The sequence below is a fragment of the Choristoneura fumiferana genome, chromosome 18, assembly GCF_025370935.1.
Source record: "Choristoneura fumiferana chromosome 18, NRCan_CFum_1, whole genome shotgun sequence".
NCBI lineage: Eukaryota > Metazoa > Arthropoda > Insecta > Lepidoptera > Tortricidae > Choristoneura > Choristoneura fumiferana.
The window spans coordinates 15847359-15866766 of record NC_133489.1 but is presented as its reverse complement, the minus strand read 5'-3'; positions in this window follow the sequence as shown (position 1 = coordinate 15866766).

The following is a 19408-nucleotide window of genomic DNA, read 5'->3' as shown; positions in this document are numbered from 1 at the left end:
TATTATTACTCCGGAGTCTGTATACCAGGTGGGCACTGTAACAGGAGCAAAAAATTAAAACACAGGTTCTGCTACTCAAATAGAACTACTTTAGTTCTGCAACTTTAAAAAATTAAGTCATTCTATGATTATGTTTATTCCAAACAAATTAAATGGTATATTTTCAATGTACGGCATCCCTAAATGACATCGCTTATCACGTACAGTTTGATTAATTTGAGTTAACACTTGACAGATGGGCGTGCCTTCAGTCAATTTTTTACTTTGACGTCATACAAATAAAGCCATTTTTAGTATACCGCTACCCACGTTTACATATTATGTAAAAACTATTTTATTTGTATGACCTCAAAGTTGAAAATTTACTGAAGGCACGCCCATCTGCCAAGTTTAACTCCAAGTAATCGTACTGTAGCAAAATGACGGATTTTACAATACATTGCAACTCCAAATAAACTTTAAACTATAATAAAAATCATAATTTAAATTATTTTCAAAAGTTGTAGGTTAAAAGCTCAAGATGAAAAGTGGAAGCTGTGGTTTTGAGCTAGTTTTGAGGTGTGGTTTGCTCCTGTTACAGGACCCACCTTATATACATAAATTGAACGTCAATATGAACTTTATTTGTGAATGGCTACTGTAGTGAGATACCTCTTGTCTTGGTATGAATAAACTAACCAATTTAGCAAAGTTGAAACCCTCCGACATTTAGTTCAATATCTCAAAAATGGTCGAATCGATTTTAATGAAACATACTCTGAGAACCACAGCAAGGCAACTCACTTTCACGCAATAAGCTGCATCGAAAACATTAAACTTAGTTTTCAATGTTTGCCTTTTATACTCAAGATTTACTTAGGCACCATGACATGACATGTTCAGTTAATTAGTTACTCAAAAAAACTCATATATTGCCCATGATACTGCAGTGCCGCATAGCCAACAATTGCTAATCCCGCGTATGACGCGTATCTAACTAGAGGTAATTTTTTTCATTAAGTAATATAGCTTCGTGTTTAGGTACAAAATGTAGATACCTGACCTACCAGTCGTGAAGTCGTGAAGCCCCGTTGGTTACGCAGCATTGCATTATCATCGACGATATTAATTTTCTCTTTTAATTCATAAAATATTTAATCTGGAGCATTTGAGGACCTGTGCGGTGCCAGCGCAGCGATGGCGGTCACGAAGTGGAAGCTCGGAGCGGCGGAGATGAGGTATTGAAGTTTCATTTACGTTGCGCTTTACAGGAGTGTCTATTGTAGTATCTGATGCGGTTCGGTCCAAGTGATAAAAGTACAATTATTATTATTATACTTAATGAACTAAAATAATTTCCTTGCTCACCCGCGACCTTACGATAGCTAAGCTTATGCAAAATATGCGTGTTCATGCAGTTCCTCCACCTCCACACTGTAAGAACACACACAAATCACACAAACCCATCTATCACCACCACCACACTACACTGACGCGTTTCGAACTCAAACAGAGCTCATCCTCAGAGTGACACAACCGTACACCATGCTACCAGTTGTTAGACTAACGAACCACAACCACCGTTTTAACTTGTCACTGTAACTCCCCAAGTACCCACATACGTTTTATGAAACAAAACAAAACTACCCACAAATTATTAATTAAATTTTTAACCGTCCTTCAAAACTGCCTTGATTTTTTATTTATTTACTGTCAAGGCATGTTTTATTAACTACCATTGCTGAAATTAGATCCAAGCCGTAGCAAGGGAGATGAAACTAAATTTACCTGCTCATTAATAATAGACCCCATACTGTTGTATCTAATTATCTCCATGCATTCTAAAACATCGAGACGAAACCCCTTGCCACAATAATGTAACACTTCATACGAATCGGAGTCCGATAAAGAATGATTTAGTTCCAACAAATGTTTGGCAAAATTCGACTTATCAGGATGCTCATTCCTATATGCCGAAACATGCTCTTTAAATCTAGCATTAAAACTGCGTCCTGTCTGACCAACATATACTTTACTGCAGTCATTACAAGTGAGCTTGTATACACCCGATCTAGTTCCTTTATCTACCTACATAATGCATATTATACATTATGCATATTTTGCATAAGCTTAGCTATCGTAAGGTCGCGGGTGAGCAAGGAAATTATTTTAGTTCATTGATATGGACCTCCGCAAAGTAACGCCTGATTCAATAAATTATTATTATACTTATTTATTACTATCCGTACTCCGCAAATGCGACCCGCTTCTTCTTAATGAAAGCTCACCCAGTCATTGAAACATGTACGTATAAGGTATAGGCTCTTCCAAACATCACAACCCCATTCCTTCCATCATACCTACATTATCGCGTATAAGCATTTCACAGTGTAGGTTTCCGCTGCGTTTTATTGCAAATAACTCTACGTATAGCTAGCTGATGCAGTAAACATTTGTCGACATTTAACTTTGCTGGGAGCAATAAAAGAAATGCAACTTTGTGACAGTGTCACGGCTCGTTTTTCTAATAAAACTTAAAATTTCAGATAGACCGGCTGCCGCCCTTTGAAACGATTATTAAATAAAACGAATCCGTATGTAAAATCTTCATTATTAAAATGGGAACTAAAAATTAATCAATTTTAACGCAGAAGTCAATTAAGAACATTAAAAGCCACAGATTTTGCATATTTTTCAGTAGGTGCCTTACTCTTAGTTATCCTTTTGACCAGACACAATTATATTGCAGACTCGGAAGTTTACTACTACGAGTATGGTTTCAAACAGTATGTCAGCAAATTAAAATGTATGCATTGCATGCATTGGCAGTTTGCATCTACTTTATAAGTACTTAGTTTCAACATGAGTACAGACACTATAGTGACTATAGGTACTGTTAGTATCTATTAAATTACAGCAAGCAATAAGGTAGAAGTGAGTCGTCGATTGTGTAAAAGTAACTTTATGATTAAAATATTTTTTAAAATTATACTATTTACTAATTGGAGTTTACCTTTGGGCCCTATTTTTTATGCTTTCTTTTTGGCTGACATTTGAACCATATTTCTATTCCATAGTATCAGAAGGTACGCGTTCGCGTTGATCATTACTTAAATATGAAATACTACTTATGTTACGAATAAAAATTGTTTCCAAGTGTGGATTTTCTTCCACAGATTGCAAATCGAAGTAGCTTAAAGAGCTCTAGTATTTTAATACCGACCAGTATCATTCGAAGAATACGAGTAGGTACACCTGAGTTATTTTTAATCAAGTCGATAGGCGATTGCAAACGGCGGTGCAGCGATTGCATATGTTGGCACTAAGTATACACACGTTAAATATTTTATTTGATTAGTTATTGAAACAAACCGTTAGTGAGGGGTGGTATGGTTTGATAAGTATTTCAAGAAAAATATAGGTTTGCTTAGACCATATTTGAAGTGCTAGTGTTCCCCCACCACAAGTCAAACTACTGGCTACATACGAATATAATGAATTTATTGGGAAAATTATTACAGCTTAGGTACCTACTCGATCAAAACTTAACGGAAACCTTTTTTTTAACATAAATTTTCAGTAGCAATTAATTCCGATGCTAATATAAGGCCACTTAAATTAACCTTCACGCCGTTGCTATAAATTCTTTTAATAGCCGGCTTATTAGAGTTTTTAAAATGAATCCAATGAATAATAATAGTTATTACTATTTAAGTAATTATTAAGAATTATTATTAATTAATTGATTATAAATTATTATTATTTATTAATTATTATTATTAGTTGGATTATCAAACAAAAAAGACAAAGATGAATCGCGGCAAAGTTCAGGAGTGAGGAACTGTGACGTCACGCCGTGCCAATGGCGTCACACGGAACTTTAACTTTCTATTTCGTTATATTTTTTTGAAAAAAAGAAAAAACATTTATTCGTGACATTATTACACAATATACTATAGGTATAGAATTAGGTGAACTAAAGAATTACGTATCATATGGTCAAGAAATGGTCCCAAATCAGCATAATGCCATAGTAAAAGAGAACAAGTAGGTCCACTCCGACCCTTTAGGCGACTTCAAGGGCAACACACACAGAAAGCGTGCGCGGGTCGGGTCGTGTCCGCCGCGTGAGCCGCGCGGTTCGTTGTATTCACACAGAGAGCGGGTCGGACCCGCGACGGGCCCGTGGCGGCTATCAATGTTGCCAGTTTAGTGACTTAGTCCCTAGAAGTGACGACTTTTGCTTAAGTCTAGCGACCGCAAAAAAGTTTTGACGACAGAAATGGTTTAGGTATCTGGCGACTTTTGGAGTACAAATTAAGACAGTTCTAGAACCAATAATAGATACGACATTTTTGTTAACTCGACACAGAATTATACAGTGCCGCGAGATATATGTGGAAAACGACAAACGCGCTTGAGCACCAAGGTCAAACTTTATTTACTTACTTAATTAAATCCAATTTATGTAATGATGGGCGATGGATGAAATTTTTAAAAGTGGCTGATTTTTTTTTATAGACAGGAATAAGCTTATACTAGTTAATGGAAAAATAACAGATTTTTCTGTAGTACCTACCAATTAATTAAAAAAATAAAATACATAAATTTTATTCTCGCCTAAATGAACTAGCTACTGCGCATGAATACGGTTTTTAGGGTTCCGTAGCCAAAATGGCAAAAACGGAACCCTTATAGTTTCGCCATGTCTGTCTGTCTGTCAGTCTGTCTGTCCGTCCGCGGCTTTGCTCAGGGACTATCAATGCTTCAAAGCTGTAATTTTACATAGATATACTTATTATGAAAACTATCCCAACAAAATGGTACAATGAAAATATAAAAAATTTTTTTTTTTTTGGATACCTCCCATAGAAAAAAAAAACCTTACTTTAGTAAGGGTTTTTTTTTCTCATCCAACCCTATAGTGTAGGGTCTTTTAAATTAAAAGCATTAGGGGGTTACTAAGACGATTTTTCGATTCAGTATTTTTTTTGCGAAATATTCAAATTTATAGTAAACATTTTCATTAAAAACGAGTTTTAGGGGTTTTTAACTTAAGCTTTAGGGATAAATATTTTTGAGAGTTGGTAACACTGCGCACGACCCGCGTCCGCGCCCGCGTTCTGTGTGAAGGCGTCCATATACCGCCATGCAAATACGCCCGTCGCGGGCCCGCGCACGACCCGCGCCCGCTCTCTGTGTGTGTTGCCCTTAACTGCTTACTCCGGCGCGGACGCTTAGGGTTGTCGACGTCTATTTTAGATTTATTACCTACCAACAAATAATTGTAGTACGAAAGTTAACTTAAAATTGTCTAATGTCTGTGTCTAGACAAACCAGACAGATTCTATGCCGTTATATTATTAAACTAAATTTAAAAATATTATTTATGAATTCGCCGTAATGGTGATGGCGACTGTAAACATACTACTCATGTTTACCTACACAGAATACTATAACTATATGGTTTATAGGTAGGTAGGTATCTATTTTTTTTGTGTCCTTGCACTACACCTACTACCTAATACAAAAAATACGTAAGTACGAGTACCTACGCGAATGTAAAAGGTGATCATCTCGCGAAGCGAGCGCAAGACGAACGAGCTAAAATCGAAACGTGTGGCACCGATGGCAGCGCAGCCTTGACTAAAGAAAACTTAATCCTCCTTAAATTATCAGTGTGCGCGTGCGGCGGGTGCGTGCGTACCGGCAGGCATCCGTCACTCGTCCATATCTACAGCGATAAACACCTACAGCGCGTGACAACTTGAGATTGTCTAAGCAGTGGGGCTGCCGCGCGCCTGCGAGCACACGCGTGAGGCGACAATGAGGGCTATCGTTTTTTGTCTCACTAGATGGCGCACTGTTGCGTGAGGTTTTTAAGTATGGCTTTCAAAGTCTGTTATTACGGGCGTAAAGACAAAGTTTAGATTAAAACTTATTTAATACACCTTAAAACCGTACCATAAAAATATCGAGCATGCCACAGTGTTGCATAGTCCCCGTTTTGTTCGGAAAAAAGGGAGGAAAAAGGTTTCCGAAAGACAAGACTGTCTCAAAACACAGACATTCATTGCCCCGGAACGCATATTTGCCATAATTAATTTCAGATATTGCAAAATATTCACATAATTATTCTAATTATAAATAAACCCGCGTAGCTCACCCAAAAACTATGAGATTTGACATTTCGGAGACCTCACGCTACACTAGCGCCTCTAGTGGCGAATTCATACGCGATAGCCCTCATTGCTAAGTTTCGTTCGATCCTTACCTAAATATCTGTGATAAAGTGTGCTATTCCTTGTGAGATCAGTAGGTATATACACTGCACTGCACCATTTGTAACAATGGCGAATCGTAATACTATTAACTGTTGCGTGGACGGATGTCGAAATAAACAAAAGAAACAAAAGAAAGAACTTGAAGTTATCTTTTTTTACATTACCAAAATAAGTCTTTTGAAGTCGGTTAATAAATAATATTTTTAAACGTTGAGTTGGATTGTTTTATTTTGATTTTCTGACAAAACCTTACGAAAGGCAGCACTGTAGGCTATTAAAACGGTGGTTTTCTGCAAGATCACAGGAGTGCAACTTCTGTACGTAGTAGTATTATTTATTCTGTGGTACCAGCGCCAACCGGCGCGCATACATTTTAAGCCGCGCGATGTACCTACTTTGTTCGTAGTGAGCCTACTTGTTCTCTTTTACTATGATAATGCGGCCCATGCGAACGACGCTGGTCTTCCTTTGGTACCATCAGGACTACATACATTTTACAAAAAATAAATAAAACAACCAACACTGAAACTGAAACACTTCAAAATAATCAATTTGCTTAATTGACAAAATAAACAAAATACACGTCCAATATATTACTGTTAATATAACTGATAAAATAATTAGATTTTTTTATGACACAAGGATTAGATTTTTTTATGCATCGGTCATTGGCTGTTATGAATTAAGTTATAACTCATTACACAACTATAAAGTTTCTCAATATTGAAAATGTGAAACATAGAAAAAAAAATGTCGTGCTTACTTTTCAAAGTGATAGTCTAAATATAAATCTAACATCGGTTCGGAAAAACCACTTTTTAACAGTTTTGCAATTTAATACCTTTAAACGAGCAATTCTTTTGTATATATATCGCTCATCCAGTAGAATAATGAAATGACATAACTATTAACAAGAATACCTACAAGTTTTTGATTTTAAATTTAGGGTTTGATATCTTCACTTTTTTATGTAGTCGTCACAAAGCAATTGTGTCGATGTTCTGTTGGATGAGCAATATATAATATATAATCAGAATCTTGAAAACGGCTCCAACGATTTTAATGAAATTTCTCTGGGAAAACGCTTAAATATTATCGAGCTTTAGCACCCCAGTTGCCCAGGTACTATTATTTAATGACTTACAATACAAATATTTAACACAATTACATTTTGTTTCGTATAACAAAAATGTAGCATTTCTAAAAATATTCTCTTACATATCGGTACTGAACCCTCGGTGCGCGAGACCGACTCGACTAGAGACTTCATAGTTGTGCAATTTATTTCATAACATTCAAGTAGTAAGTAGGTACACCTATTTTTACATTATTCGTTATTCTGTGATATTATTTTATCACATTGGAAGTCTCAAAATAGCTAATCCTAAATCTAATTTTCGTTGAAATCGCTAGAGGCGTTTGCGAGACCATCGTATTAGGCTCATTTAATAAAATAGAATTACCATAAGTAGAGTCCTCGAGTACTCGATATGACTTGACACCTTGAAATATCATTCAGTATGATATTTTTGCGTTTTAAAAAAGAAAATTATACCTTTAAGTCGGGATCCGAAGTTTTCATAGCACAGTAAGACTAATAGATGAGGTAAGAATAATTGAATTTTAATATCAACTCTGTAACTCGTTTTCAGCACTTGAATATTTAAAGTATTCATCTTACCGCGCTGTGAAAAAATTAGACCCTTCTTATCTTAGTCTTGTTTATCGTATTTTGAACTACTTACGTTATAATTATAACCTACAAGCGTTTACCCGCGGCTTCACACGCGTGAACCATTAGATACAGCAATTGAATTGAAATTCCGGGATTTTATTAAATTCTCGTGGGAATTCCCTAAAATTACATCGTGGTTTTCATTGACGTTAAATTAAAACATTCATGCCAAATTTCATGACTCTTAACCCAGCGGTTATTAGTTCCAGATTTTATCCCTATCCCGTGGGAACATCGTAATAAATAGTAGCTTATATGTGTTATTCCAGACGTCCAGCATACCAAATGTATACATACCAAATTTCATAACTCTATCCCAGCGGTTGTTATTTAGAGATTTAATCCCTATTCCGTGGGAATATATTCCGCGTTTCAGCGTGAAGAAGTAACAAACATACTCACTCACTCACTCACAAACTTCCACATTTATAATATTAGTAGGATTGCCTTGATATTCCACAACCTTCGTGATTAATTTGGACCTCCGCCAAGTAACGTTCAAATTAAACAATTATTGTAATTTTATTTCAAACAGTCGCGACTTGTGTGATTTTATTGCTGGCTATCTGTTTGACGGACGTTCGGCGTTGCGTCACCTCGTGAGGCTACTGGGTAAACGCCAAAGGGCACCTTTACTCAAGGGCCTCTAAGCCAGTTGAGAAATTAATGTAAATTTACCGACAACTTGGTGTTTCATTCATGTAATTTGTTCAATTCAGTTAACTGGCAGATCGACCTCTACAGTACGATAACATGACGACGACAATGGCACTGAGACAGCTATTCACCTTGATGCTCAGAATAAGGCTTTGACTTAACTAATATTAGTCCAATGAATATGGATTGGAGATTGAATATGGAGATGGACGGACGAACAGCAAAGTGATCCTATAACGGTTCCATTTTTTCCTTATGAGCTACAGAACCCTAAAAAACATTTGTTCCGGCGCTTTTGAAATTTCGGCCTTGAAAATATGGGGATGAAAGTTCTAAAGGAATTCCAAACAAATTACTATAAGTTTATTATTTATCGGAAAGTGTAGCTATGTTTAGTAAAAATGCCGTCTTAATTATAATCCCACCCTCCTAAAGGACGTAAGTACGGACGTAGTCTTTAAGATCTTTTTTTAAGGAAACAGATATCCTAACCCTGCCGTCGCTTTATGTTTTTGAAATAATCATGTATGTTAGGAAGAACATATGTGATTTTCCCACTATAACGTCGATAAGCCAAAGGCTACTAGAAACACAGGGAAGCTTAAAGTTCCATCTTACAGACTGGCTAAAACCAAAAAGTCTTTTCTGGGAAATTGCATACGTTTTTATAATAAAATTCCAAAAAATATTATAAATGAAACGGATACAAAATTCAGATATATTGTCAAGAAGACATTAATATCAAAGGCGTATTATAAAGTTAATGATTATATCATGGACAGGGATATTTGGAAATAATTCCGATCCGCATTAGCGATCCCTTCAAATAGCGAACCTACTGTGTTAAAAATAAAGTTGTGTTAAATACTTGTGATGTATACATATCATTTAATAATATTGTAAATAAATCTGTTTGAAAAAAAAAAAAATATATACCTCGTTGAGTTTCTTGCCGGATTCTTCTCAGCAGAGGTTTTTCCGAACCGGTGGTAGATTTTTTTTGACATTCATAAGTGCTTGTTATAGCCTAAATTGAATAAAGATATTTTGACTTTGACTTTGACTTTGTAAGGTGTCAAGACACTATGAAGAATTAAGTACTTAGTCCTTTTATGTTGGCAGGGTAGTATACACGTCGCATTGCTAAAATGTGGCTTCCCGCAAAATATTTATGTTTTACCAAAGATCATGGATGGATGGATGGATGGATGGATGGAATCAAGAACAAAAAAAATATATATATATATATATATATATATATATATAGCAATGTTTTCCGTAGAAGTTTGTATGTGCTATTATTGGCAAAATAGGTATCCTAAATAAATTAAATACTTCCCAAAGTTAAAGCAGACGAAGTCGCGGGCAAAAGCTAGTTAAATGATAAATCTTTACAATAGTTTATCTTATTTACCAGTAGCTCCATTTACCTGTACTTAACTTGGGAGTTGTACCTACTCTTTACTGAGTATATTTAAAGGAGGAGTTAATTAATGAAAGGCTAAAGAACAAAGCTTTTTGAAACATTGACGATATAGACATAAATTAAACAAATGACAAGTAAAATATAATAAATAAAAAATAAAAAAAATATCACGTGACAATTCACACTAACTGACCTAGTCCCAAAGTAAGCTTAGCGAAGCTTGTGTTATGGGTACTAAGCAACGGATAAATATAATTATATAGATAAATACATACTTAAATACATATTAAACACCCAAGACCCGAGAACAAACATTCGTATTTTCTATACAAATATCTGCCCCGACACGGGAATCGAACCCGGGACCTCAAGTTTCGTAGTCAGGTTCTCTAACCACTAGGCCATCCTGGTCGTCTGAATAATACATAGTACATACTTTAAAAAATTCGCTTGGTGTCATTCGGTAGAGCAAGCCATCTAGCCCTATATCCCAGCTAAAAACACAGTCAACGATTTTAAACACAACACTGTAGCAGGTATCAATAGGTAGGTAATTATTAATTAATAAAGTTTAGTATGCCTAATTATCAGGTCAAAAATAGTTAGCTATAATAATTACTTCTACTAAAAACAAGCAGAATCGTGAATTGCTTACTCCTATTTTTTTCCATAATTACTTTATTGACTTAAAAATATACAAACCACTAGCCGTACCCGCGACTTCGTCCTCGTATAATTCGGTTATCACCATCTCGCGGGAACTATGCAATTTTCCGGGATAAAAACTATCCTAGTATGTCCTTTTTCGGGACTCAAACTATCTGTATAACAAATTTCATCTAAATCGATTCAATGTTTTAGTCACAGTATAACAAGAAACGTGTTATACTGTGGTTTAGTCGTGATGAAGTAACAAACAAACAAACAGACTTACAAACTTTCGCATTTATTATATTAATGGGAAGAGCCCTGTTTTTTTCTTTAATCCCTACATTTAACAGTTTTACCATCACTCTCAGTCTCCGTATTATAATTTTGCCGTCAGCCCCTTGGATTTATTCGTCGTTGGCGTTGAATGGTTTAAATGTCATTTATCAGAATAAAGGGTTATGGTACAGTGCTTCTCATCTCATCCCAGTCGTGGCAAGTGCGTCGGCGTAGCAATCTCATCTGTTGCTTTTCTGGAGCGTTAAATATTTCTACCGTGGTGGAAAAAAAGAATCAACGGGGACTGGGGACGAAGACACGGTTATTTCCGGCTGCGAAGCGGACAGTTTACCCTTTATGTTTGTGTACCGAGCTGGTTTTTTTATCGTCGCAAACTATTTTCTTGTTTCATCCCCACCGCTGAATAAAATTGCGTTTAAAAAAATATCGCATTGTTTCAAAATTGTCCAGCCAGTGATCTGGAAATTTTCTTATTTTCTGAGTTATCGGCAAACTTTTCAGCTTAATTGTTGAAGTGACAACTGTGTGGCGTACCGGCTTCGGTTTCGGAAAATATACTGAGTAATAAATATTTACCTATTATTTCGTTTCATATTGTACATTGAAGGACCAAAACTATAAGTAGACAGTACGATGCAAAATATTATTATATTTAGCCCATAACTGCGTGCCAGTGCTGGGCAAAGGCCTTCCTCTTGACTTCCACATCTCCCTATCCAGAGCTATATATTTGGCCACTCACTCAGTTCCACATCCAAGTAATCTCGCCATCTCCGCCTCGATGCAAAATAATATAAATTAAATGAGGTTGCCACTTTATTCACAACTGTCACGTTTTTGGCGCAAATCCTTAAACATGGCAATAATTTTATGTGTAAAATTTTGGTTCCTTTTATTTCGTTCTTTACTGTTTGTGTTGTTCAGTCAATGTCGTAATTTGGAGTTGACAAGGTGCTCAAAAATATCCGCACACGCCCTTACACGTTTGATGTTACAGTCGTGTTTAGATATTTTGAGTAAGTACCTGGTACCTTACGGTAGCAGATTATGAGCACGGTTTTATTATTTATTTGCAAAAACACTTTCATATCAATATCTTTTTCCAAATATACAGGTTCCCATATATTTTTAACTAAAAACACGTAAAGTAAGAACTTAATTCGGCCTTAAAAGTAATAAGTTAGACCCAGCAGACAAATATGATGTCTAGACTCAGCTTCACTTTCTTGTCATTTTAGTATGGATAGTCAAAAGATGGTTTCGTACCAAATAATTTACCGTCTCCGTGGCAAACTTTAGTAAAACGGGACAGCTTATTTGTTTGCTGACATGTTATAGAGTTATATTAAATTTAGCCCCTGCTTTTACTCTTGATAATGCGAAGGAAATCGATGACGCGATTACAAGTTGTTGCTTACTTAAGGATGCGAATTTCGCGATAAACTCGGAAGAAAGTTAAGAAACTTTGACGTTGACACGGCGTTTTTATTAATAAAAGTGTTTGAATACGCTAATTTATCGTGTCAAAAGTAAAAAAAATGCATCATAAATACTTGCTTACAGTTGTCACTTGGAAGATTTTTTCATTAGCTTTGAATAGCGACGCTCACTCAACAACGCGCAACAAAGGAACAAATTGTGGAATAACGCCAGCCATAGATAGATCATATTACCGTGAGAAAGATCGGGAATGTAAAAGGAAGAACGTTAGTATACGCGTGTGTGGGTGAGATTGATAAACAAGACTTTACATGCCATGAGCCTGTTAAGAACCTGGAGAAAATCAAAGGAATAAACCTTAATTTTTGAATTTCGTTTTAGTTATTTCTGAACCAATATAAAGATAGCATAACCTAACACCACTTTACCAGCTCTTATACCAAGTAAAACTCAGTCAATAACTATTTGTATTCGAAGGAACTCACAAAGCACACACAACAGGATTTTCTCCCATTTTTATTTTGTATTTATTTTTTATTTTTATATCAAATCTATAATCAACGCAGCTTATACTAATACAACTATAAACCCTGCAGTTTAGAAATGTAATTAATTGGCATAAAGTCTTAATCGATGTGGTTTTAATCTGTGTTATGGTCGAGCTTACCCGTCACATTGTTTCTGGTATTCAATTAATTGCCTCTGAAGTCTCGACATCCCGTCATGGGCCACACCGCAGGAGGGACGTGTCCAAAACAAACGGCGTAGGTGGCCTTGTCCATTTGAATAAGCATACAGGTCTGCAAAGCAAAGGCACAGCCTGCACGTGAGACCTAGCATTTTAAACAGCTCAGGGCTAACAGTGTTTATGTAGGTACATAGGTACCTAGTGATGTAGTGGTGGGTTATTATTCGAGAGGTTCAATTGTGTTCAGACTCAAATTTTCAGTAAAATTAGAAATATATCGTTTATTGTTTTTAAGTTGCTTAAGATATTATCACTGAAACTTGTGGTTAATATATTTTATTCTATTTTATCTTTTTTTCCACAATAACTTAAATTTTCTGCACAAAAGTCAGTTACGTGGTCTGATTCGGATTATCCCTGACTACTTTGTAGTATTGTAAAAAATACAAGGTATAGAAAAACTTGCTGTTTAAAACATGGATTGAATGTTCATAATATGATATACCATTCATGCAAACATAAAAAATTAGGACATTGATAAGACTATTTTTTTCTACATTTCCCGTTGTTCCAAAATACACCATCATTTTCGTAGCCACACTTATTAAGTAATATTTTAAACAAAAAGGAGGTCAAACCTGTAAATCCTTTTTTAACTATAAGCAACTTTGAAAATAAGACTGCGTAAATATGACGTATAATGTTTATCGCAAGCCATAATTATTTATCTATAATTAATGTAATAAAGGTTCAAGTTAGATTTGCGTCAAAGATCGAGCGTCATTTTCGTTACGGTTGCGACTTGGTGAGTATTGGGTAAATAAATATAATATTTTACTGGTGCTGTGTCATTTGCAGTTAAGTTATTCAATATTGATTTCATTTGCTTCAAACCTATAGGATATTTACTGCAGAGCCGCGAAAGTAAGAATTTTTCAATTTCGTGGTCATCATTTTCGTGGTGCTATGGGCCACGAAACTGATTAAAGACCACGAAAAAGATGATTTTCCCTACAAGTAGAAAAAATACAGAACACTTTTTATAGAATTTTCTGCTTTTTACAGTGTAATCGTTTATGCCGTTATTGATTTAATTGATTTAAATGAAGAATGGTTGACCGTCAACAACATTTGCTCCAGTGTGGTTATAGGAGTTATGACCAGTGCGACGTCAATTTTGTTAACTGGCGAGAGGTTCAAGAATTATTTTGCCCTGAATGTACGTGTGAAATGTATATATCTAAATATTAAAAAAAACTTCGTCATTTAGAGAAGCATTTTGTTGTGTTGTTTCGTTGTAATATAATTTCGTTCGGTCTACCGTAGACCTGCACGGGGGAAGGTATTGAAAGCTGTTTTGGTTTGTGAGTTGAAGTTATTAATCTTACTTTAATTAAATAATTTCTAGATAGTATTTAAAAGGTTACAAAAATGACAATTTTTAGTCGTCATTTTCGTGGTCAAGTTTTAATAGTTTTTTTATATAGATATCGATTGTCTATTTCTGTTGATACCTGATTAATTAAATAATGCTTATTCGTTTCTCATTATGATCGGATTTTCATTCAAATAATACAATTATAAGATTTTAAAATAAACAAAATGTTCTTTTTCGTGGTCTCGGTGCTCATTTTCGTTACCGTTAAAATTGGATTTTTGCTTTTTTTAACCAAAATAAACTTTATCGATCTCTTATAATATAAAGCATCTTATCGGTACATATCCTTATGTTCAAAATAAAACAGACCACATCAAAATGTGTGTTTTTATTTCTGTAACAATTTATCTTACACCTCAAATAATTACCCTGGTGTGAAACAAGTGTTAAGACTTGTTATTAAAAAAACCGGCCAAGAGTGTGTCGGACACGCCCAAGATAGGGTTCGAAAAAATCAAGTACTTAATGTTGTTCTAAGGATATCGTCTTGTGCGGAATCTTCCAAGTTTAGATATATTTTATACCTTAGCTGCTATTTACTTTTACACTACTAATAATTCTCAACCAATTTTAGCCATTATAATTTTCCTTGTAAATTTGATTATACTTACACCATCCTAAATTGTTTCAAATTATCCCACCCAACAGTTTAGATTTTAGAGGGGGGAGGGGCTCGATTTTAATGAAAATTTGCACTTTAAAGTTGAATATTTCGCAAACAGATCACTGAATCGAAAAATCGTGAAGCCCCCCAATAGTTTTAAAAGACCTATCCAACGTTACCCCACACACACTAAAGGGTTAGTAGAGAAAAAAAATCACCCCCACTTTACGTCTATGGGAGGTACTCTAAAAAAATATGTTTTAGTTTTTTTTACTTTACCACTTTGTCGGCGTGACTGATATGTATATTCATTCATGCCAAATTGCTGCATTAGGTACTAGACCTACTAACGGTCTCTGAGCTAAGCCGCGGACAGGCATGGCGAAACTATAAGGGTTCTTGACTACGGAACCCTAAAAAACCGTTTTTTACTTTTTTATGGTATATAGGGGCAAAGAGCAAACGGATCGCCTGATGGTAAACTATTACCCTCGCCCATGGACACCTGCAACACTGGAAGAGTCACAAGTGCTTTGCCGACCTTTATTCATTGAGACAATAGTAAAATTTGTTTTTATTTGGCGACATAAATAGAAAGTCAGGTCAAGGCTTGCCTTGCTAGGTACTTTACAAAAATGAATCAAGCTATTTTTAATTGGTTAAGCTATTAAAACAGTATATAAATCTGTTTTTATTGAGTTCTAAATTTTGCGACTTGCTAAAAGTACTTACCAACTTTTTTATGCCATTGATACTTAACTTCTATAATTCAATTTCAGCAGAGATTTATCGATATCGCAAGCGCAATGAAATGAGAACATCCCTATCGTGGCCTATTGTGTTTGGAGGCTGTTGGAAGACATCGCCGGCCGAGGACGTCGAGTTTACTACTACATACCTTGCTACAAGCATCTATAACAACCCACATTCTCTCGTTCGTAACTAAGTACGTCTCTTTCAAACTAAACCTGGTAAAATGAGACGCACATAGCGAGTAGCAATTCGCAACAGTCGTGCTGAGCATACCCTGTATACGAGTGTAGGTAACCCAGTGGCTGGAAACTGCGCGTCACTCGCCTGTTCATTCACTAGAACACACTGAAAACTGTGTTTCAAATCAACGAAATTCCGTTTTATTTCTATGAACAAACCACGCGGAATTTCACTTGAGTTTCCTAGTTTATACCTTGTTTCTCTCGTTATCAGAATTCTATAAATTATCACTCTAAAAACACTTGAGGCTATTGAAGTATGTAGCAATTAAGCCAAATGGCACCTCAGTTACCCCAGGAAATAGACGATGTTGATAAAATCGGACGTTAACGAGACTTATTCGTTCATGATTCTAATGATGATTCTATCTTCTCAAGACAAGCTTAACCGTAGTTATATTTATAGTATGTACAGTCGAGGAACCTTTTCATAACCAATTTTGCTATGATTTCTTTGGCAGATGTATGGGATTAGTAGTACAAAAGTTCTACCCTGGTACGTGATTCAGCTTCCATTTTGTAACATTTGTTCAAATCACTTTTTGTAATCGCAGAAGAGGAAAACTAAATATGTATGTACACGCAACCTGGATCTTATTTTGGTTACACTATGAAAGTAACAAATAATCCATATGGCACTCGGAAATTGTTCTCCATCTAAAAACAATTGACTTCATTCTTTCTTCTGCTTCCATATTAAAACACCCAGGCATTGTGATTCAGTCGTAGCCCTTTAAAGGAATATAATTTAAGAATAATATTATTTAAGGTTAAGGTTTATTCCAAACATCAAGGGGTTACATCCTGATTCGGGTGGTTTACTTTTGCATGCTTTTTGTTCCATTTGCTCGGAGCTAGCTATGAAGTCGAGTAGAAACGACAGATTTTGATCAAACGTTTCATGGTTTATGTTTAATAAGTTAATATTTATACAATTTTCGGGTAGAGTAAAGGAGGGCCAACAGTAAATTCAATTAAGAATCTTACCTCTGGTGATTGTGCCATCCCCAAGCGATGGATTTTACGCCTCTAAAGGAATTACCGACAAGAATGGATCACGGAATCTAAGTTGCTGCCTATTCTAACTTTGATAATCATTATCCTCCAAAGTCAAGCAACTTAAGCAAAGTATTTAATTTCATAATAGCTTAAGTATCTTGCCAAGTGAACTTAATTTGAATTGAATAGATCATTGTAATCTTGATTGCTCCGCTCACGATAAATTACTTGCTTAATTAGATTAGTTGGTATATTAACCCCTAAGGCCCAAGCAAAATGTTTTGTTGTTTTTTGCCTTACAAACAGCTAAATACATCTACTTAGTGTGTAATGAATATCACTTACAATATACTCACATTAACTTGAACAAGACTTATATTTCATATTTATCAACCTAAATTTAGGCTTACAGTCAACCGTCTACGTTACAAAGAAATCGAAACGAATCGCGACACTAAATACCTCTGGGGATAAGTGGCGTGCGTCAATTCTATCAACATTTACACGCATTTTTAGTGTAATAATTTCTCACGTAAAGAATACTTATATCAAAAGCTACGAAAAATTCAATTCAATAAAAGAAGCTACACCATTATTTCAAAAAGATTTAGATCTGTAAATGACTGCGGATTACATTCTAGCCGTGCAGCCCTCTATAGGCCAAAAGCGGCTTAAAGTTCGAAGATCCTTATCCTCACTTTGGGTCTACAAAATTAGGTCAACGGACTCCGAAGCTATTACAAGATTTATCTATGTTACCTTTATTTTTGGAAAGAAATCACATAATAATTCTTAAGTGAAAAGAAATTTATTTAATTTAAACCAACTGTAATGGTAATTCGTTAGCAGCCGGCATTTTTTTTTCTAATATTAGTAGATCAAATTAAAAAACAATTACAAGCTAAAATACTGTCTACGGAACTTTTTAAATAACTTTCAAGCAATTATAGACGATTTAAAAAACAGTGAATTCAGCCAGGTAGCCCATTAACATGAGAAGTAATTAAGATCATCACATTCATGCCTGCATGTTTTTTAAACTGAATCTATTCTCTTACTTCTTAGGTGGTTTTAGTTGAATATACATTACTCGTACTTACTGTACGACAGAATCATACTTAATATGAATTCAGATAGAAGTAGGTAGGTATACATTGATTGTTTTATGATGGAGTTTCTTGTATATTTTATTAAGTGCAACGGAAATCAAAATCCTTTATTTTAAGTCTCTGTCTTTTACGTGTATTATCGTTGCTGAATACGGCTCTATCCGTTGTACTTTTGCTGTTAATATAACTGTAACACACTTCTCATCGGATATTCTCATTTGCTTATGTAAGGGTGAGCGAACTTATTAGTACAAAGATTCACTTTGTGTAACATAATATTACTACCGTGCAGCTTAAAAATGAAAATGTCACCAGAGTTGTTGACGAAGTATTTAATAACAGAGCTAATAATATCCCAAAACGGCGTCATTATGATACACTTGATATATTCGGATACCTATCTCGCAAACTGAGCTCGCAAATGAAGTGTGCACGTCCTCGTACGCCTTTCCTTCCAACAAAAGCCTGAATGTTCATTTACTTTTCACAAAAGGTTCACTTCATTTTTCAACACAAACGCAAGCATATAGGCATAAAATAATGTACGCAAACATGAACATCAAAATATCTTAGCAAGTATTACGTGAATCTTGAACCTGTGGTAAGCGTGTCAACAAAACACAATATGCGCTCATGTACGCTCGAACAACTATGTTCATATCATAACTCACCCCTGTATCAGCTCAATTGCATTGCCAAACCTGCTGTGGCAATATTTACGTTGTGCGAATATACCGTAAACTTGTTTGACTTTAGAAAATTGCAGCTAAAAATTGAGGCTCTCAGAAGAGAGTGATTTACTTGTTATTCATATAAGTTACTAACGTGTGAATTTTTGTTTTGCAATATAGCAAATGGTTGTTTAGAAGTTAAAGTGAGTTAAACCTATGTAAATTAATATGACGATTTAAACTTTGATATTTCGTTTTATTTTCAATCGCATTGTTTAGGTTCGTTTTCATCTATTCTATCGATCTCAATTTGAGAGTCTGCAATGAGCACCTGACCATTTACCTAAGTTCGAGCAGTCTCATTATGTATGTATTCAGGGTCAGTAGCAGTGCGATGACATAAGGGCAGATAGCAGGTGATCTTGTGTACCTTTACAA